This window comes from Jaculus jaculus, chromosome 19 (assembly GCF_020740685.1).
Source record: "Jaculus jaculus isolate mJacJac1 chromosome 19, mJacJac1.mat.Y.cur, whole genome shotgun sequence".
NCBI classification, from domain to species: domain Eukaryota; kingdom Metazoa; phylum Chordata; class Mammalia; order Rodentia; family Dipodidae; genus Jaculus; species Jaculus jaculus.
Window position 1 is genome coordinate 55,794,026 of NC_059120.1, and position 22,464 is coordinate 55,816,489.

A 22,464-nucleotide genomic window follows, 5' to 3' on the forward strand; every position below is an offset into this window, starting at 1 on the left:
GGGTTCTCCGAATCCCACCCCGGCGACTTCAGGACCTCCTCCCTTGCGTTCCGGAAGACTTTCTGCCCGATTGGGCGTCCCGCGGTTGCCGCCCCGGTGGCCGGTGAAGGATTGACCGTTAATCCTTCCCGTCTTTTCTAACAGATTCAATGATCCTCGTCCCAGGAAGTTCGCTCTCCATCCCGCGGAAGACAGAGGCCCTCGGGAGGACTGGAGTGGGTGTGAACAGAATATGTAGGCGGGGGATAGCTTGCTGGAGTTGACTTGCAGCCTGGAGATGGATGAGAGGTAAAAGGCATTAGCTTGCAAGGCCTACCAGCCCCGGGCGGGGTTCGATTCCCCAGCACCCGTGTAAAGCCGCATGTACAAAGTGGTGTTTGCATCTGGAGTTTGCAGGAACAAGAGCCCCTTGGCGCACCCATTCGTTCTCTCTTCATAAAAATAATAAAATAATAAAGACAACGTGTTCTGTTTCCCTGCTCCTCAGCCATCCACACGTGCTTGAAAGTTCATTTACAGCGAGGACCCTGTTGGCCCAGGTCACAGCTGAAAGTCACTCACTAGATCAGGCTTTTTCAAAGAGAGAATGTAAGGACATTTGGAGTGTGTGTGGATTGACGACTGGCTTGTTCATTCCTAGCTTTACTGTTAAGACCTGAGCTCAGACAACTTCCTCTAATAGTTAATAGCTTGTAAAACTTTGTCAGTTGCTCTGCCTCTGTCTCCCTGCCTGCCCTCCCTCCTGGCTCCCCTGCCAACTCCCCTCACTCACTCTCATTGACAAAAATGTCTATCAACTTTACTCATTTTTTTTTTTGTTGTTGTTGTTTTTTTGAGGTAGGGTCTCACTGTGGCCCAGGCTGACCTGGAATTCACTCTGGAGTCTTAGGGTGGCCTTGAACTATTGACGATCCTCCTACCTCTGCCTCCTTAGTGCTGGGATTAAAGGCGTGCGCCACCACGCCTGGCCTCAACTTTTACTCTTGCAAGAAACTTCTCTTCCAAGGAAAGTGCTTCTAGGCCAGTGTTTCAGTGGAATTGGCTTTAACGGCCTGTGCCACTTCGAGACTCTGCTGAGTACCAAATCCCAGGCCTTGGACGTGTTAGACACATGCTCTATCTCTGGGCTACAGCCATTGGTTTTTAAGGCCTAGGATGGCCTTGAACTAATGATAATCCTGCCTCAGCCTCCCAAATTCTGGGATTACAGATGTGAACCAACGTGACCAGTTATTGTGCTGGCTGAGGAGATGGCTCAGTAGGGAAGGGTGCTTGCTTGCAAAGTCTGACGGCCCAGGTTTGATTCCTCAGTATCCATGTAAAGCCAGATGTACACAGCAGCCTTGCAAGTGAAAAAGCCACTCGGAACAAACTCCAGATGCAGGCACCACCACACTTCGCAAGCAAGTGCCTTAACCACTGAGTGGTCTCTGCAGCCCAGTACCAAGTGCGTTTTTTTCAAGGCAGGGTCCCTAGCTCAGGCGGACTTGGAATTCACTATGTAGTCTTGAGGCCAAACTCCCAGCAATCCTCCTACCTCTGTCTTCTGAGTGATGGGATTAAAGGCATGCACCATACCTGGCTCTTTTTTTTTTTTTTAGTACCAAGTTGTTGTTATTATTATGTAGAAACTTTGTATGGACACATCATACATTAGTCCAACTTGGTTTTGTCCAGGTAGGGTCCTACTCTTAACACAGGCAGACCTGGAACTCACTCTAGTTCCAGGCTGGCCTTGAACTCATGCTGGTCCTCCTACCTCAGCCTGCACCATCACACCCTGCTAGTCCATTATTTTAAAAATTCAACTTGGGGCTGGAGAGATGGCTTAGTAGTTAAGGCACTTGCCTGCAAAGCTAAAGGACCCAAGTTCGATTCCCCAGGACCCATGTCAGCCAGATACACAAGATGGTGCACATGTCTGGAGTCTGTAAAAAAAAAAAATAAAAAAAAAAAAGAAAAGCATGGATACAGGGCCTACTGATTACTGTTTTTCTTTACCAAAACACACCTAGTTAAAGGATGGCATAAATCTTTAACTGAGCTGGGCATGGTGGTTTACACCTTTCATTCCAGCACTCAGGAGACGGAGGCAGGAGGATCACCATGAATTCTGCCTCGAGCTGCAGAGTGAGATCCAGTCCAGCCTGGGCTAGAGTGAGACCCTGATTCAAAACAGCAACAATAGCCAGGCGTGGTGGTGCATGCCTTTAATCCCAGTACTCGGGAGGCAGAAGTAGGAGGATCTCTGTGAGTTCAAGGCCACCCTGAGACTACAGAGTGAATTCCAGGTCAGCCTGGACCAGAGTGAAACCTTACCTCGAAAAACCAAAAAAAAAAAAAAAAAAAAAGTGAAACTAAATACGATTGTGACCTGGACTGTTTAATTATATACTCCTAAAGACAAGATTTTTTTTTTTTTTTTGGTTTTTCAAGGTAGGGTTTCACTCTATCCCAGGCTGACCTCCAAATTCACTCTGTATTCTCAGGGTGGCCTCGAACCATGGTGATCCCCCTGCCTCTGCCTCCCGAGTGCTGGGATTAAAGGTGTGCGCCACCATGCGTGGCTAGGACAAGATTTTTGATAGAAGGAAAGCAAGATCATGGTCTTGGTAAAGCAAACAACTTGAACTACCCTCATTTTATTTTTTTTATTTTTGTTACCTATGATCATTGAAAAATATAACAGAACTGTTGTAAAACCTACTTAGGAAAGAAATCATTATCAAAATTTATGCATCCAATGTTAACCTCTGTAGCCTAATGAAACTTTGATGATTCCAATAAATATATCACCTCACCCAAACAAGTAACACTTAAAGTTTCATGAAACATTTAGCAAATCCAAAAGTAACAATTTTTTTTTGGGGGGGGGTTTCGTGACTACATAGTTAATTCCAGATCAGTCTGGACCAGAGTGAGACCCTACCTCAAAAAACCAAAAAACTGGGCTGGAGAGATGGCTTAGTGGTTAAGCGCTTGCCTATGAAGCCTAAGGACCCTGGTTGGAGGCTTGATTCCCCAGGACCCACGTTAGCCAGATGCACAAGGAGGCGCACGCGTCTGGAGTTCGTTTTCAGTGGCTGGAGGCCCTGCCATGCCCATTCTCTCTCTCTCTCTCTCTCTCTCTCTCTCCCTCTTTTGCTGTCTATCTCTCTCAAGTAAATAAATAAAAATAAACAAAAAAAATTTAAAAAAGAAATAAACATTGAGCTGTCATTCTGTAATGAGAATGATATAGCAGAACTTCATAAGAATGCATTATTAACACACTTGTGATATTTCACATTTGATGACGGCATGGAAACATATAATTTTCCCCAGAGGTTTCAGCTATAAATTGGGATCATAATGGACACCTCCCACGATTCCACTGAAGATGAGTTCAGGTCAGCCTCGGCTAGAATGAGCTATTGCCTCATAAAACAAAACAACAACGAAATCGATGCTGGACCTGGTGGTGCATTCCTTTAATCCCAGCAATGGGGAGGCAGAGGTAGCAGGATTGCTGTGAGTTCAAGGCCACCCTGAGACCGTAATAGTGAAATCCAGGTCAGTCTGGGCTAGAGCGAGAGCCTACCTCAAAAAAAACCCAAAAACCCAAACAAATAAATAAAAAATAAATAACTTAAAAAATCCAGCCCTGCATAAATTTACAATACACATAAAAAAGATGATAAAGGAAGCCAGTATTCAGGCGGCAGAAATAGGCGGATGGCTGTGAGTTCGAGGCCAGCTTGAGACTATATACTGAATTCTAGGTCAGCCTGGGCTGGAGCGAGACCGTACCTCGAAAAAAATAAAAATCTAAACAAACAATAAACGTATAATAACTTTGAAAAGTTTTTACCTGACTCTTTTTCTATCGCTTGTGTGGAAGTAGCTTTCCTGAACTTTTAGCCTGTTCTCTGGATGGGCAGCGCGCCCTCTGCTGTTAGCCTGGTGTAACGTCATCAGGAAAATGCAAACCAAAACAGCCCCAACCTATCACTGCAGCCATCCTCACAAATAACCTGACCATAAGTTTCTCAAATATAAAGGTTGTTTTCTGAGATTCTGGACTACTTTTACTAGGGATTCTGTTTTTCCTCAGAAACTTCCCTGCTCCCTCAGGCTTCACGCCACTCAATTTCCAGCCATGTAGCTCTGCCCAGCATGAGACCATTTTGAAGGAGGACCTGGCAGGTGAATTCAGAGAGCTCATGGGGGACAATTCTCCAAAGGAAGCAAAATCTCTCCCCTTTCAGCTCTGTCCCCATGAACTGTTTGGGGTTCATGAGTGGATCGGACATTATCCCTGCTTCTTCCTTCTTCATTGCCTCACACCGATGAGGATCCATGCAGGTTGTTATAACGATGCTGGCATTTGCTTCAGCTTGGGACTTTATGAACTTTCTTTATCATCTCTCTCTCTCTCTCTCTCTTTTTTTTTTTTTTTGGTTTTTTGATTTTTTTGGTTTTTTGGTTTTTTGAGGTAGGGTCTCACTCTGGTCCAGGCTGGCCTGGAATTAACTATGTAGTCTCAGGGTGGCCTCGAACTCTCAGCAATCCTCCTACCTCTGCCTCCCAAGTGCTGGGATTAAAGGCATGCACCACCACGCCCGGCTCTCTCTCTCTTTTTTTTTGGTTTTCCAACGTAGGGTCTTGCACTAGTCCAGGCTGACTCAGAATTCACTCTGTAGTCTCAGGGTGGTCTCACACTCACGATGATCCTCCTACCTCTGCTTCCTAAGTGCTGGGTTTAGAGGTGTGAGCCTCCATGCCCAGCCCAAATATATATACTTTGATGTATGTATGTTATATCTATTTTAATTAAGTTTTATTTTTCAAGCAGTTTTCATTTCATAAACAAAACTGAGCAGAAAGTACAGAGAATTGTTATAGATCCCTTTTCCAGAACAGTTTCTCACTAGCATCTGTTTTGGAGAGGTCCCCAGGGAGAACCACTGGGACACCAAGTAGTAGAAAGCAATCTTCATTGGCTGGCTGGTGACTACACTCAGGATTCGGGAGCCTGAGCGTAGTGCCAAGCTGTACTTCAGGGCTTCTCTTATAGGAGAAAACCATAGGATTTCACATCTTCGTTTTATGGTTCAGAAGTTCAGTAACCATAATCTTACAAAAATAAGAGTTAAGTTCAGTTAATTTTAGAATAAGTAGGAGCTCTTCCGGGATCTCTCCTCCTTGCATTTTACCTCTCCGGCAACTGCAAGCAAGCAGTAGTTAATCCAGAAGCTAAAAATTGCATTTAGCAACAGCAAGAAAAACGTCTTGTCTTGTGGTGACCGGTTGTGTTAAAGCAAGCCAAGCTTGGAGTTCAAGTGCAGGAGAGACCATATCCCGAGGCGCCAGCTAAGCTGAACTTCCTTGTGTAAGTTCACAACATGGAATCACTTATGTCTTTCTCCAGCTTAGGCCCTGGTCACGGAGTTTCTGTTAGCGTGAGACATTTGTTTTTGTGGATGCATTCACTGAAGCCTATGGCTTGCACTAGAGTTCGTTCTCTGCATTTTTTTTTTTTTTTCCGAGGTAGGGTCTCACTCTAGCCCACGCTGACCTGGAATTCACTCTGTAGTCTCAGGGTGGTCTCAAACTCATGGCAATCCTCCTTCCTCTGCCTCCCGAGTGCTGGCAATTAAAGGTGTGCACCATCACACCTGGTTTAATACTGTTCTCTTAAGACATGGGTTTATACAGGAGTTCTCTAGGAGGGGATTATATGTAACACAATTAATAACATTCCCAGTGATGTCCTTCCTAGAAAGATAGCAAATATCTTATGTGGCCCTCCCACATAATGTCTCTTAATCTGATGGCATCAATGAAACAATTCAAGGAGGGGACCTCGCAGTGGAAGCCAAACACAGGACAGGTTTGCAGTTTTCTACCAATCTCAGGGAAAAGTGCATTGTGATGTACAAATACCTCAGATAATCCTGCATGAAAATTTTACAGACACTGAGAAACAGCATTAACATCATGTATGTCTTTTTGGTTATTGATTATTTTTCAGGCACAAACCATTGTTTTCTTTGTGAAATTGTAAGCCTGCATTTCCAGGCTGATCTTTTACATGAGAAGTAGGTTTTAAACACGGTGTTCTAATAACTGTGACAGCTCATCAGCTTGTGTAGGGAGGTACTAGAAGTGACACCAGATTCTTGCATTGTCTGTCCATGCTTGTGATTTAAAAAATAATTTTTTTTTAGGGCTAGAGAGATGGCTTAGTGGTTAAGGCGCTTGCTTGAGAAGCCTAAGTACCCATGTTCAACTCTCCAGATGCCATGTAAGCCAGATGCACAAAGGCGAGGCAAGCGCAAGGTTGCACATGTCCAAAGATGGTACAAGCATCTGGAATTCCATTGCAGTGGCTGAGGCTCTGGTGCGCCAATTCTTTCTCTTTCTCTAAAATAAATAGCTACTAAATTTTTTTAAAACTCTTTGTTCCTTTTATTTATTTAGTTTTGTTTTTCTTTTTTTCCTCAATTTTTAAAATTTATTTTTTATTTTTTATTTTTATTTATTTATTTGAGAGAGACAGACACAGAGAGAAAGACAGATAGAGGGAGAGAGAGAATGGGCACGCCAGGGCTTCCAGCCTCTGCAAACGAACTCCAGACGCGTGCGCCCCCTTGTGCATCTGGCTAACGTGGGACCTGGGGAACCGAGCCTTGAACCAGGGTCCTTAGGCTTCACAGGCAAGCGCTTAACCGCTAAGCCATCTCTCCAGCCCTCAATTTTTATTAACATTTTCCATGATTATAAAAAGTATCCCATGGTAATACCCTCCCTCCCCCTGCCCATTTCCCCCTTTAAAATTCCATTCTCCAACATATCCCCTCCCCATCTCAATTAGTCTCTCTTTTATTTTGATGTCATGGTCTTTTCCTCCTCTTATGATGGTCTTGTGTAGGTAGCGTCAGGCACTGTGAGGTCATGGATATGCAGGCCATTTTGTGTCTGGAGGAGCATGGTGTAAGGAGTCCTGCCCTTCCTTTGGCTTTTATATTCTTTCCGCCACCTCTTCTGCATTAGACCCTGAGCTTTGGAAGGGGTGATCGAGATGTTACTCAGTACTCCAGCCACTTCTTTCCAGTACTAAGATACCTTCTGAGTCATCCCAAAGTCACTGCCATCTGAAAAGAGAAGATTCTCTACCCAAAGTGAGAGTAGCATTATAAAATTTTTTAAAAATTTATTTGCAAGCAGAGAAAGTTAGAGAGGAGGAAGAGAGAATCGATGTATCAGGGCCTCCAGCCAGTGCAAACAAACTCCAGATGCATGTGCCAGTGTACATCTGGCTTTGCGTGGGTCCTGGGGATTTGAACCCAGGTGGTTTGGCTTTGCAGACAAGTGCCTTAACCACTGAACCAACTCTCCAGCCCCTGCTTCTGCTTTTAATCCTCACGAGCAGACTGTAGTAGGCCAGCCCTCTATTGTTGTTCAGAATGTTTCCCCTTCTACTCTTCTGAAATCATAGCATCACTACCTGCACAAAAAGGGAACCTCAGAATTTGTTGACAGTCTTAATATGTTCTCAACAAACTACACATTAACGTGAAATAGTCAGAAATGCATATTAGTTGCCTAATTCTGTTGCTGCTGCTGCAAAAAACAGCTGCAAACTCAGTGGCTTAAAGCTACACAAATCTATTATTTAACATGTCTTAAAGTCAGAAGCTTAGGGCTAAAGAGATGGCTTAGTGTTGCCCTGGCATGCCCATTCTCTCCCTTTCTCTCTCTCTCTGTTTTTATCTCCCTCTAAAAGAAAGAAAGAAAGAAAGAAAGAAAGAAAGAAAGAAAGAAAGAAAGAAAAAGAAAAGAAAAGAAAAACTCATGGGGCTGGAGAAATGGCTCAGTGGTTAGTTAAATTGCTTGCCTGCAAAGCATAAGGACTGGAGTTCGATCCCCCAGTACCCACGTAGAGCCAGATGCACAAAGTGGCACATGCATCTGGAATTTGTGTGCAGTGGCTGGAGGCCCTGGTGCGCCCACTCTGCCTGTCTCTCTGGTTGGAAATAAATAAATATTAAGAGAAAAAAAAAGAAGAAGAAAAAGCAGAAGTGGTCATGAGGCTCTGGGGGAGAATAATTTTCTTGCCCTTTTAAGCCTCTAGAGGGCGGCCACACTCCCTGTGTTGGGCTTCAAACCCACAAATGTAAAACTGCTGCTTGTCATCCTTTCTTGCACTTCCATATTCATAAGAGCCCTTGTGATGACATTGCTCCCACCCAGAAAACACAGGATAATTTTATCCCCAAAGCCGCAGAAACCCAGCACTTGGAAGGTAGAGGCAGGGGGATCAAGAGTTCAAGGCCATCCTTGAACTGTATGAGTTTGAGGCCAGACTGTTCTACATGAGTGTCTTCAAAAAAACAAAAAAAAAGGAGGGCTGGAGAGATGGCTTAGCAGTTAAGGCGTTTGCTTGCCTGCAAAGCCAAAGGACCCTGGTTTGATTCCCCAAGACCCATGTAAGCCAGAGGCACAGGGAGGCGCACGCATCTGGAGTTCATTTGTAATGGCTGGAGGCCCTGGCGCACCCATTTTCTATCTCTCTCACTCTCTCTCTACCTCCTTCTCTCTCAAATAAATAAATCAAATATAAAAACAAACAAACAAAAAAGGTCCTTGCATAAACCTACACATTCTACAAAGTTCCCTTTGCCCAGTGATGTGAACTTCAGGTCCCAGGGAGTAAGACCTCTTTTGGCATGTGTGTGTGGGGCGGGGGAGGAAGGGGGGAAAATCCATGCTTCTGCTAACAAATGAACTTAGAGACAATGGTCTAGTTTCTCCACGTGAATCTTAAAGTTATGGTAAGAGTTGTTGGCTTTGGGCAGGATGTGGTAGCATTCCAGAGGCTGACATAGGAGGATTACTGTGAGTTTGAAGCCAGCCTGGGCTACAGAGTGAGTTCTAGGTCAGCCTGGGTTAGGGCAAGACCCTACCACACACACACAAAATTTATTTGGCCAATTAAGAAGATTTTTATACCATTTTATTTCCTAATACACTCTGAGGAAGGATTTCTTCCTTGATTCCTGATCCAGTTATACTTGGATTCCCGATCATACTTGATTCCTGATCCAATGAAGTTGGCAATAGAGAACAACCATTACATGACCTTTAGGATTTTATTATTTGCTTATTTATGAGAGAGAAAGAAAGAGAGCAAGAGCGGATAGAGAATGCCATGTCAGGGCCATCAGCTACTGCAAACAAACTCCCGACACATGCACCACCTTGTGCATCTGGCTTTATGTGGGTACTGGGGAATCGAACATGGGTTTTTAGGCTTTTCAGGCACTAAGTCATCTCTCTAGTCTGGCTTTAGGGTTTTGTTGTTTGTTTTGAGGCAATGTCTTATTCACCAAGCTGACCTTGAACTCACAGTGATCCTCCTATCTTTGCCTCATAAATGTGTTATGTTCAAGTTTTGTAGATATAGAAGCCCATGCTGGGGCTGGAGTAATGGATCATTGGTTAAAGGTGCTTGCTTATACGGCCTGATGGCCCTAGTTTGATTCCCCAGCACCCACATAGTCAGATGCTCAAAATAGTGCATGCATCCGGAGTTCATTTGCAGTGGTGGAGGCCCTGGCATGCCCATATTCTCTCTCTTTCTCAAAAAAAAAAAAAAAAAAAAGATGTCCATACTGAGTGTTACGTTATGGCTGTGAAAGCCTAGGTCATGAAGCACTAACTTCACTAATGGATTAATTCACAGATGGGTTTGTAGATGAATGGGCTGTTAGGAGGTGTGGCCTAATTGGAGAAAGTAGGTCTGTGTGGGGGGGAGGGGAGATGCTTTTGAAGGGAATATCTTGTCTCAAGCCTCCCTGGCATCCTCCCTCCTTCTAGCCTCTTTGAAGTGAGTGGTCTCCTGTCTTGCCATCATATTCTGCCTCACTTTGGGCCCAAAGTGATGAAAGCAGCTGACCTTGCCCTGACCAAGACCTGTGAAACTGTGAGCCAAAAATGAACGTTTTCCCCTTTGAGTTGACTCTTGCAGACATTTTATCACAGTGGCAAGATGCTGACTGTTGCAGTCAGGTTCGCATTGCTGGTAGAAATCACCCAACCAACAGCAGCTTCTGGGAAAAAGAGCTTTATTTTGGCTTTCAGGCTCGAGGGGAAGCTCCATGATGGCAGGGGGAAATGATGGTATGAGCAGAAGGTGGACATCACCCCCTGGTCAACATAAGGTGGGCAATAGCAATAAGAGATTGTGCCAACACTGGCAAGGGGAAACTGGCTATAATAACCCATAAGCCTGCCCCCAACAATACACTGAGGTATTAATTCCCAAACCTCCATTAGCTGGGAACCTTGCATGCAGAGCACGTGAGTTTATGGGGGACACCCAAACCAAACCACCACACTGACTCACATCGGGTTTCAGGGGGATCAACTCAGCATGTCAGCAGGCCAGGTTTTCTTTTTCCTCTCTTTCTTCTTCCCTATCTTCTTTTTTTTTCTGTTTGGTATTTCGTGTGTGTGTGTGTGTGTGTGTGTTGTGTACGCATGGGCACAGGCATGCTTTACGTGTGAGGGTGCATGTGCATATGAACATGTGGACACCAGAGGTCAATGTTGGATGTCTTCCTTCATTGTCCTTATTTTTTTAAAATTTGCCTGTAGAGAGAGACAGAGAGAAGAGAGACAGGCAGAGAAAGAGAGAGAGAGAGACAGAGAGAGACAGAGTCAGAATAGGCACACCAGGCACCAGGGTCTCCTGACACAGCAAACGAGCTCCAAATGGATGTGTCACTTGGTGCATCTGGCTTTATGTGGGCCCTGGGGAATCGAACCTGGGTCCTTGGGCTTTGCAAGCAAGTGACTTAACTGCTAAGCTGTCTCTCCAGCCCCCTGCTGTTAAGTTTTTGAGGCAAGACCTCTCACTGAGCCCAGAGTTCACCGATTTGACTGGACCTGATAGCCAGCAGCTCCAGAGACCCTCTTCCCTTTGCCTCCCTGGTACTGGTTTACAGGTGCACACCACCCTGTCTGGCATTTACATGGGTGCCAGGGACCTGACCGCAACTCCTCATGCCTGCCTTGCAAGCCCTTTACTGACCATGCCATCTCCCCAGGTTCCTCTTTCTAAAAGGAAGGTCCTTTTGTTTGCTTGTTTTTGTTTCTCTTTTTTAAAAATATATTTTATTTTTATTTATTTATTTGACAGAGAGAAAGAAGGAGAAAAAGAGGGAGACAGAGAGAATGAGCACAACAGAGCTCCAGCCACTGCAAATGGACTCCAGATATGTGTGCTCCCCCTTGTACATCTGGCTTACGTGGGTCCTGGGGAATCGAACCAGGGTTCTTTGGCTCTGTAGGCAAGTGCCTTAACTGCTAAGCCATTGCCCCAGCCCCCCCCTCCAGGTTCCTCTGTCCCCTCTGTCCATCCTTAAAACTAACAACACTGGAGCTGGAGAGATGGCTTGGCGGTCAAGGTACTTGCCTGCAAAGCCCAAGAACTCATGTTTGAATCTCCAGGTCCCGCATGAGCCAGATGCACAGTGATGCAAGTGTGCAATGTTGCACATGGGCACAAGGGGGTGCGTGTGTCCTGAGTTTGTTCACAGAGGCTGAAGGCCATGGCATGCCCATTCTCTCTCTCTCTCTCTCAAAATAAATAATAAAAAAGCCTAACAACACTGGATCTCTCTTTGCCCTACTTGCATAACTACACATTCTTCTGACTCCTCTCTTCTATTTTTAGGGTCTCTAGTGACATTACATCTTGGGCTTGCTTGGATAATTCCTACCATATAGCCAGCTGATAACTTAATTCCAGCTGCATCATTGATTTTTTTCCCCATATAATCAAACACACACATGCACATATATATACTTTTGGATTTAGGGTATGGTCATCTTGGGGCAGCATTATCCTACCAGCATAATTTACAGGTTCAACTAATTGTACAATCTAGCAACGAATAAATTCCATTTAACATACAGACTTCATGTGTCCTTTCACTATGTACCATTAAGAAAACAAAACAAACAAACAAACAAAAAAAACAAAAAAACAGAAAACTGGTCTGGAGAGATGGCTTAGTGGTTAAGGCAATTGTCTGTGAAGCCTAAGGACTCAGGTTTGACTCTCCATATCCCACATAAGCCAGATGCACAAAGGTGAGGCAAGTGCAAAGTTGCACATGCCCACTAGGTGGCGCAAGCATCTGGACTTCGATTTCAGTGGCTGAGGCCCTGGCGCACCAAGTCTCTCTCTCTAAAATAAACTCCTCTCAAAGCAAACACTTATAATCCTTCTTCTACTCTCCTGCAACAAATAATGTCATATCCCCGTGCACAACTGAAAATAACAACCCATGTGTAAAAGGGAAAATGTAATCAAATGTCACCAATTCCACCTGTGGAACTGCCCAAGCATCATGTTAGGAGGCACAGTGGTGGTACAGGAGCCTGCCAAGGTTACACAGACCTGCTGCGATTGGAGTAACTGCAGACATGGGCTAATACCACTGACGTCTGCAGATGACTCAATTTGTTAGTCATCTGACTGGAGTGTGGGCAACTCTTGGGAACATTCCAAACAACGTGAAGTTTAGTTTTACTTGTGCTTGGCTTGCCTGATGCGTGCATTCCTGGAAAATTCAATCATGTTCAAGCTGAGCCAAACTGTTTCCAGGGCTGGGGAGGCGGCAGAGTGGCCGAGCGCTGGTCTAGAAGGCACGAGGGCTTTGGTTTGGTCCCCGGGGCTGAAGAAAAGTGTGTGTGTATGCGCGAAATGGAACTCAGCTCCACAGCTAGAGAATATAAACAGCGTCATTTCTATATGCAAGAATAGGTATTATGATAACCGGATCCTCTAACAAAGTCACAGTCCCTTAGGATGTGTGTCGTCCCACACCCTTAATCCTGTCAACTAGGAGGCTAAGATTTCTGGTCTGTTGAGGGTTGCAAGTCAGCTTGTGACCAAGTGAGACCCTTCCCTAATGAATGACAGAAGTGGAAACAAAGCCACTATAAATCAGGAAGCAACAAATGACAAGCCCAAAATATAGCTTATTTAAGAATGGCAAATCCGGCCATCCATCAGGTTTGACATATAATTTATCCTGACATGGAAGGTGCAATTAGCACTTCCGATTCAGGCCTATATACCAGGCTTATTTGGCAGGTACTGACTGGTGTAATCCAAGTTACCTTTTGGGATGATTTTGGTCTCAGTTACGCTGTGCTCCTGCTTGGGTCCCTCTTTGCTGCGCTGTGGGTTCAGGTAGGCTGGCTGGGTCGTTGGATCGCTGCTCTGGTCACCAGAGCTGGGTGCTGTGAGCTCCCTTCCCCAGGTCTCTGACGGTGCGGGAGGGGAGGCTGTGGATGGTGGCTCTAGTTCTCCTGCTGGCCCACGTGATCTACCTCAGGCGCTCTCCTCCCTTGGTTGCTGCTGTCCTTCCTTCACGTTTCTTGAGTTTCTTGAGTTTGTGTGAGTGGAGCATCCCTCACTTGGCTTTTCCTGCCGCTCAGCCTGAGCCTGGCAGCTGTGGGCGTGGAGACCTGGTACTTCCACTGCTGGAGCCGCTTCTCCCTGCCTGTGTGGTCTCTGGATTCTCTGGATCTCTCCTCCTTCTCTGCTGCTGTTGACAATTTCTTATACACCTCACTTTTTAGTAGAAGAGTGAATTTTGCTGCTTTTTTTTTTTTTTTTTCTTTTTCTCCATTAGGCTGCTTTGGCGTGGTTCCTATGCTGCCACCTTAATTGGAAGTCCAACAGTGTCTTTTCTTATATGACGAAGGCTGGGGAATATATATAAAGAACATAGAAGCCTTGTGTGGTGGCGCACGCCTTTAATCCCAGCACTTGGGAAGCAGAGGTAGGAGGAGCGCCATGAGTTCAAGGCCACCCTGAGACTCCCTAGTGAATTCCAGATCAGCCTGGGCTAGAGTGAGACCCTACCTCAAAAAAAACCAAAAAACAAAACAAGAACATAGGTCAGTTCACCATTGCACTGACTCATGATTGTAGAATATCCAGTGTGTGCCCCTAACCTCACCCATAAAATGTTGACAATGCCTGCCAATCATGTAAGAACTAAAAAAATGTTGTAAATTTCACAGACTCTTTCTGGAAGTGACATCATCCCTGCTGAAAATCACTGATCAACGAGATCAGGATTTTCATCAGGGGAGAAGTACTGTTCTAAGCATTACGTTGTGAACACAGTAACCCTACAATGTAGGCTCTGCTATTATCCTCGGTTTCCTTTTGGATGGGAACTAAAGCTTCTCAAAGTAACTTACCCATGAAAGCACCTGAAAGGCCCAAGAATTCAGAAGCCCAGAAATACTATCACGCTCCAAAGGGAGCTTAAGCAGGCCCCTGCATACCTCAAACTCCAGGCTTTACTCTCTGTTGGAAGCAAGTAAAGAATCCCTCTTCTCATTATATCAGAGCCCGCTCCTAATATAAAACTAGGTAAAAAGGGCATGAGATAGCCCTCAAGGATGGGAAATGAGTAATGAAGTGAACCACTTATTTGGTTTCTGTAAATAGCCTGCACCATAAGCCTTAATAGCCCACACTGTAAGCCTTAGTAGCCCGCACCATAAGCCGTAGCAGCCTGCCTCAGACCACCAAGGTCATAGGAGACTGATACCACATTCTGCTACCCCCACCCAAGGACCTGCTCAAATGCTGACCTCCAAGGTCATAGGAGACTGATACCACACTCTGCTACGCCCACCCAAGGACCTGCGCAAATGCTGACCACCAAGGTCATAAGAGAATGATTGGTCCATGAGGGGCTTGAACAAATTAAACTAATTGGCTTAGAAACTATGGGGTGGCACAAACTGACTGGCTCGCACCCTGCGGGCTCCTGATGTTAAAAAAAATGATTGGTCTAATGCACAGGCTTTGCTAGAAACCCTATAAAAACTGTCCCGTTCCTGCGTTCGGGGCTCTGCAGTCCTCTACCCCTGTGCGGTGTACGACTGTGGGTCCCAGCGCGCTTGGAATAAAATCCTCTTGCAGTTTGCATCAAGACCGCTTCTCGTGAGTGATTTGGGGTGTCGCCATATCTGGGCAGAGCGTGGGGTCCCATCTGGGGTTCCTTCACACCCTTAGTAAGTAAAGAGAATGGAATGCAATCCCGTAAGCCCTGCATGAGTAGCCACGGCACCCCACTTTCTTACAGTCCTGGTCAGTCAGTCCTTAATCATTTCCCTCACGTACAACATGCTTCTGTTGTAGTTAGCCCGAGTACCCTAAAACAATCTCATTAAATCTGGGGAAATTGTCTGTGGCCTATTGACTCCCTGTCCCGTTGCCTGTAAATCTCACACGTGCACACACATCACCCCATTATTTCTTCCTCTCTGTCTCCCTGGAAGAAGCGACATCATAGCTACTTCAGAGCTGTGCTTCGATTGCAATCAGGACTGGTGAAAGTGAGTCAGGGGCTGCATGCTTTGGAAAGATGTGTATGTGTATCTGTCTGTGTTGTGTTTTCACCACAGACGTAGTAACCTGGCTACTGTTGCTTGGTAACAACACAGTGTTCTGAGTAATTTTTTAAAAATTGGAATTGTCTCTGGCCATGACTCAGATGTTTCCTCAGTGCCTCTCCATCCTCTGTTCTCAATGCCTGAGCTAGAGCAAGACCCTATTGAGTGTGGTGGCCCACGCCTTTAATTCCAGCAAGGGGGTGTGGGGGGGGGAGGCAGAGGTAGGAGGCCCCCCACCCAAGTTCCAGGCCACCCTGAGACTACAGAGTGAATTCCAGGTCAGCCTGGGCCAGAGTGAGGCTCTACCTCGGAAAACCAAAAATAAATAAAAGAAAGAAAGAAAAGAAGGAAGGAAGAAAGAAAGAGAAATCCATCCTCTTTCAGTCACTAAGGCCTCAATCCAAGAGCAGTTCAATTCAAGGGGGGAGGGCAGCGCAGAGTGAGGCCCGGGAACAGATGCTCTGAGTTCAACGCCCTCACTCACTGTGTGCGTCACGCGTGCGAGGCAGTCGGTTTCTTCACTTGTAAGTAGTAATAATAATAACAATGGGTGCAGTGAGGACTTAGGGTGACCTTCTAGCAATTATCTACACTTAGCCATTATCCCCTGCACTCTCTGTGGCTATAAAAGTTACTAGAGCCAAGCACTGGATAGTAGCTGTTAAGAAGTAATTATAAATTTGGCTTGCCCCGTTTTGTCCCCCCTTCTTATTCGGCTATGTGACAGGTCTTCCCTGGAGCCAGAAGGTCGCTTCCGGTGAGTAATGTTTCTGATTTATAACTAGGCAAACAAACAGATTCCCCATGCCGTAGTTGTGCTAGGCTGTTGCCATGGTGATGCCGAGTGCTTTGCAAAAACACTTGGTCTGGAGGGCGGTTGGTGAGTCACCCTCACGGATGGGTGGGGAAAAGGCAACTGCTTTCCATTAAAACCGCCAGACTGCCAGGCGTGGTGGCGCACGCCTTTAATCCCAGCACTTGGGAGGCAGATGTAGGAGGATGGCTGTGGGTTTGAGGCCAGCCTGAGAGTACTTAGTGAATTTCAGGTGAGCCCCTACCTCGAAAAAGCAAAAAAAAAAAAAAAAACACCTGCCAGACTGAGTAGAATTGGGAGGCTGCCCTGGTTTCTGCAGTAAACCAGGGGCCTCTCAGAACTGGGGTTTGGCCGTATGCTTGGTTCGTTTGTTGCATAGATGACCTCTCCTCATTTCTCTGTCTAGGTAGATAGACGCATTGTCACATGCTTCAAGAAACCGTTGCCGGGCGTGGTGGCGCACGCCTGTAAGCCCAGCACTCGGGAGGCAGAAGTAGGAGGACTGATGAGAGTTCGAGGCCAGCCTGCTCTCCTGCACCACCCCACGAAGCCTAATGAGGATTCTTTGAGCTGTGGAAGATTTTCAAAAGTTTCTCTTTTTGGCCCTGCGCTAGCTCCCAGGAGGAAGCTATCTCATACTGTGGAAACTGAAGCCTCAAAGAGTTGTTTCTACCCCTCGGGCTGTAATCAACTTTCTACTGAGGTCATTCCTAGGTCCTAGGTCCTTCCTTACCTGAGCTGGGAAGAAATGTCCCCTCCCTCGGAGCTAGCACCCTCACACCCAAAACAAGACCAAAAGCCCCACCTTACTAAGATTCGGGATGCATAGCTCCATCATAATTCCCGACCCCATGAGAGGCAGACACTCTAAAAAGCACGCCAGGACCCAGGGCAAAGGCCGTCCCCTCCTTACTTCTCCACAAGAAGACTTAAAAACCTCCTCTTGCTCTTACTGGGCCAGTCAGAACTCCCTCCCACTTTCTTTGCTCTGGAGCCCCCCCCCCACAGCCACCCCTTTTTGGTGTTAATAAAATGGTGGGCCTGAAAAGAACTGTCTCTGTGGGTTCTAAATTCTTTTTTTTCTTTTTAAATTTGTTTATTTAGTTGAGAGCAACAGAGAGAGAAAGAAGTAGCTAGCTAGCTAGCTAGCTAGATAGATAGATAGATAGACAGACAGATAGATAGATAGATAGATAGAGAATGCCAGGGCCTCCAGCCACTGCAAACAAACTCCAAATGTATGCGTCCCCTTGGGCATCTGGCTTAGTGGGTCCTGGAGACTCAAGACTCGAACCGAGGTTCTAAGGCTCCACAGGCAAGTGCTTAACTGCTGAACCATCTCTCCAGCCCTATGTTTTTTGTTGTTTGGAGGTAGGGTCTCACTGTAGCTCAGGTTGACCTGGAATTCACTATGTAGTCTCAGGGTGGTTTCAAACTCACAATGATTCTCTTACTTCTCCCTCAGAGTGCTGGGATTAAAGGCATGTGTCACCAGGCCTGGCTATATTATGGCCTTTTTTTTAAAAGAGCCTTAAAAAAATATTTATTTATTTGACAGAGAGAGAGAGAGAGAGAGAGAGAGAGAGAGAGAGAGAGAGAGAGAAGGGCACACAAGGGCCTCCAGACACTGCAAATGAACTCCAGACGCATGCACCCCTTGTACATCTGGCTAAAGTGGGTCCTGGGGAATCGAACCAGGATCCTTTGGCTTTGTAGGCAAACGACTTAACCGCTAAGCCATCCCTGCAGCCCTGAGTTAGTGCTTTATTAAGAGATGTTAGCCTCTTGTCACAGGTGACATGATTGGTTCCTGACGAGAAAGGGAAGGAGGGAGGGGAGACCCGAGAACAAAGTGAGGTGTCCCTTTTAATGAATTTCTGGAGGGACGAGGTGTGTCAGGGCATAGGCTACCTGAGAGAACTCACGGAGTCAAGGGGGAGTGAAAGATAATGGGGCTGGAGGGATGGCTTAGCGGTTAAGGCATTTGCCTGCAAAGCCAAAGGACCCAGGTTTGACTCCCCAGGACCCACCAGATGCACAAGGGGGTGCACACATCTGGAGTTCATTTGCAGTGGCTGGAGGACCTATTGCGCCCATTCTCTCTCTCTCTGTTAAGTGTTTAAAATAAACCCCTTTTATAAAAAAAAGATAAGGAAGGCCTTTGGTTGTTCAAGGCCTGTCAGGGGAGAGGACTGCTCTCTTGCTCTCCTCCTGCTTGCTGGAAGGGGCTGGCAGCAGGGATCCGGGCTTGCCCGCCTGGCCTCGGGCCCGCGGGCTCTAAGCAGAACAGTGGGAATCTTGTCAGCTCCCTGGAGAGGGAGAAGCTGCTGGGGCGGGGCCGGGGGAGGAGAGGAGACATGGCCTGACTTACCAGGCCACAGCCCAAGATCTAACAACGGCTGATTGAAATGTGAGTCAAAACAGTCTGCTTATATAGCCAGAGGAGTGGTGGGGGTGGTGGACAGAGGGTGGGGTGGAAGGCAAGGGTGTTGGCATCAGTCACAGGCTGCCTGCTGGGCCACCCCGGGGAAGAGCTCCCTCTCTGTCCTGGGTGAAAATGGCTCCTAGAGTTCACTGGGTTCATGATGGCAAATACCTTCTTCATAAGCTGTTTGAAGCAGTCATGGTTAGAATAGACCCTTCTGGAGCCAGAGCCGCTCCTCTGTAGCAAGCGTCCAGGTTTTCAGTGCAGTCTCACACTGCTGAGCCATGGTGAGGGTGGCCGGGCCAGCTGCCGCAGAGGGGCTGCTGGGTGACAGTCCTCTGCTCAAGGCAAATGGGCACCAGGGGCGTGTGTAACAGCTGGCACCTAGCGAGGCTAATCGGTCTGGCTCCCAACAGCTTAGTTTATTTAAAGGCAAAGTAAACTTCGAAAGAGGTGTTGACAGAAGAGGCCTATCATTAATAGTGCCTTAACGGTATTTAACAGTGCTCTGCATTAGCCAATTATCTATGGGGAGAGGTGGCTCCTTCACCTGTCTGAGGGGAGCGCGTTAGGCCACAGGGGAAAGATGAGGGGACATCATGGATGGTGTCCAGTTGGGCAGAGGTGGTTCAAGCAGGCAGGTGGGTTCACCAGGTGGAGGGGCTGTAAACTGTTGGGAAGGGAATTTGGGAAGGAACTTTATTGCCTCTAGGCATTGAGAGGAAAAAGCGATGTTGACAGCCTCAGATATCTTTGGAAAACCCTCTTTTTCTTTCTTCTTCTTCTTTTTTTTTTTTTTTTTCCTGTAAACGAGCATGAGGAAAAAAGAAATGCTTGCCAGGCGTGGTGGCGCACACCTTTAATCCCAGCACTCAGGAGGCAGAGGTAGGAGGATCGCTGTGAGTTCGAGGCCACTCTGAGACTACATAGTGAGTTCTAGGTCAGCCTGGGCTAGAGTGAGACCCTACCTCAAAAAACAAAACAGCCGGGCATGGTGGCGCATGCCTTTAATCCCAGCACTTGGGAGGCAGAGGTAGGAGGATTGCCATGAGTTCGAGGCCACCCTGAGACTAGAGAGTTAATTCCAGGTCAGCCTGGACCAGAGTGAGACCCTACCTCAAAAAACCAAAAAAAAAAAAAAAAAAAAAGATGGGGAAATTCAATGAGATACTTTGCTTTTTAGCAAATGAAAACAGCAGTTGCCTGGTCTCTATGCTCTGATGGGAAGTTTTCATCACTGATCTGGATGGACATTCAGGTAGAATTTAACATGGGCTGTGGGTGGGTCAAAAGTTAAAAAACAACACCACCTCAAATAGGTGTGGTGACGCACACCTTTAGCCCCAGCACTTGGGAGGCTGAGGTAGGAGAATTGCTGAGGGTTCAAGGCCACCCTGAGACTACATAGTGAATTCCAGGTCAGCTTGAGCCAGATGACACCCTACCTTGAAACAAACAAAGCTGATCTGGGCATCTCCCCAGATATGATTTGATGAAAGTTTCTGTGGGTGCAGTTCTCTAGTACCCATCCAGAGCTGGGCACCCCAAAGTGATGGGAAACAAGGAACGGGGGGCCAGCCAGCAGAGAACTGGGGGGTCATAGTCCTTCAGCAGCAGAGAACTGGATTCAACCAAAATCAGAATGTGTAAGGAAATACCCTCGTTCAGAGTCTGCAGAAGGAATGCATCCTGGGGACACCTGGGAACCCAGAGACCCGCTTTTGAGCCCCAGCTCTGACACACCTGGCCTGCTATGTGATCTTGGGGGTCTCATTTGCGTTTGGATATCTAGGCATTTCCTCTACTGTAAAATAAGATTCAACCAGGTGACCTAAAGGCCCCTGAGTACCATTCTGTGACTCGGAAGGGCAATTGCATTCTTCATTAGCTCCATCCACAGCTCCACCCCAACCACCCGCTCATTGTGCGTAACTTCACACAGGTAAGAAATTGCTAACTTAGTTTGCTCCACACAGACTTGGGCAGGGGCTTTCTTTTTTTCTTTCTTTTTTTTTTTTGAGAGAGAGAGAGAATTGGTGCACCAGGGCCTCAGCCACAGCAATCAAACGCCAGACGCTTTCACCACCTAGTGGGCATGTGTGGACTTGCACTTGCCTCATCTTTGGGCATCTGGGTTAAGTGGGACCTAGAGAGTCAAGCATGGATCCTTCAGCTTTGCCGGCAAGCACCTCAACCACTAATCCATCTCGCCAGTCCTGGGCAGGGGCTTAAAAAATTTTTTAAAAATTGTTTATTAACAACTTCCATGATTATAAAAAATACCCTATGGTAATACCCTCCCTTCCCCACTCACCCCTTTGAAACTCCACTCTCCATCACATCCCCTCCCCATATCAATCAGTCTCTCTTTTACTTTTGATATCTTGATCTTTTCCTCCTCTTATGATGGTCTTGTGTAGGTAGTGTCAGGCACTGTGAGGTCATGGATATCCAGGCCATTTTGTGTCTGGAGGGAGCATGTTGTATGGAGTCCTGCCCTTCCTTTGGCTCTTACATTCTTTCCGCCATCTCTTCTGCATTAGACCCTGAGTCTTGGAAGGTGTGATACAGATGTTGCAGTACTGAGCACTACGGTCATTTCTTTCCATCACCATGATACCTTCTGAGTCGTCCCAAGGTCACTGCCATCTGAAAAGAGAAGATTTTCAACCAAAAGTGAGAGTAGCATTAATATAAGGGTGTGAACATTAACAGAAGTGCTTACTGGGCAGTTTGATAAGCATAGTGTATACATTTAGCCAGACAGTAGCAGACATTACCCCCTAGGGCTTATGACTACCCCTGTTTTAAGTTTTCAGTATCAGGGATGTATTCCCTTCCCATGGATTGGGCCTCCAGTCCAATTAGAGGGCAGTTGGTTTCCCCTATAACAGACGTGACACTATTGCACCCATTGGCTCATTTGGCCTGCCTGGCCAATTATAAGGCTTGCAGTGTCCACTGATGAGTATCTTCACTGGTGATTTCTCTCTCTCTCCCATTGGACTGCATGCAGAATGGCTTCTTCCAGCTTTCTGTCAGCTGGTCTACATGCAGGAGGTTATTAGCTCAGCTCCAGCAAGATTTCTCAGTGGCCTTGCAGCCCAAGTATATGGAGTCTTCAGCAATAGGGTCTTACCATCTATTCCTGGTGGGAAACCAAGGGCCTCGGCAATGGACTATAATGTTTTGGGGGCATTAGGGACCTCCCTGGCCAACAACTCACTGGAAGATATCCCATTCCTGGCACTGAAAAATTTCTAGCAATAATCTATGGTTCCTGAGTGTTCCATTGTCCAAAAATGTAGGATTACATATGTTTTATTTATATCCCTGTTGATTTTGATTAGCTGTCCCTCCACCTTTCCTTTACTCAGTCTCTTCCCCAGACCTCATTTTGGGCCTTTTCACCCCCATTAATCTATTCTTCTACTTACATATATACAATACCCTCCTATTAAGTACCCCCTCCCTTCCTTTCTCTTCCCTTTCTATCTCTTTTCTAACTCACTGGCCTCTGCTACTGAGTTTTTTCTTTCTCACACAGAAGCCCAGCCATCTGTAGCTAGGATCCACATATGAGAGAACATGCGACGCTTGGCTTTCTGGGCCTGGGTTACCTCACTTAGTATAATCCTTTCCAGATCCATCCATTTTTCTGCAGATTTCATAACTTCATTTTTCTTTACCATTGTATACATGTGCCATATCTTCATTATCCATCATCAGTTGAGGGGCATCTAGGCTG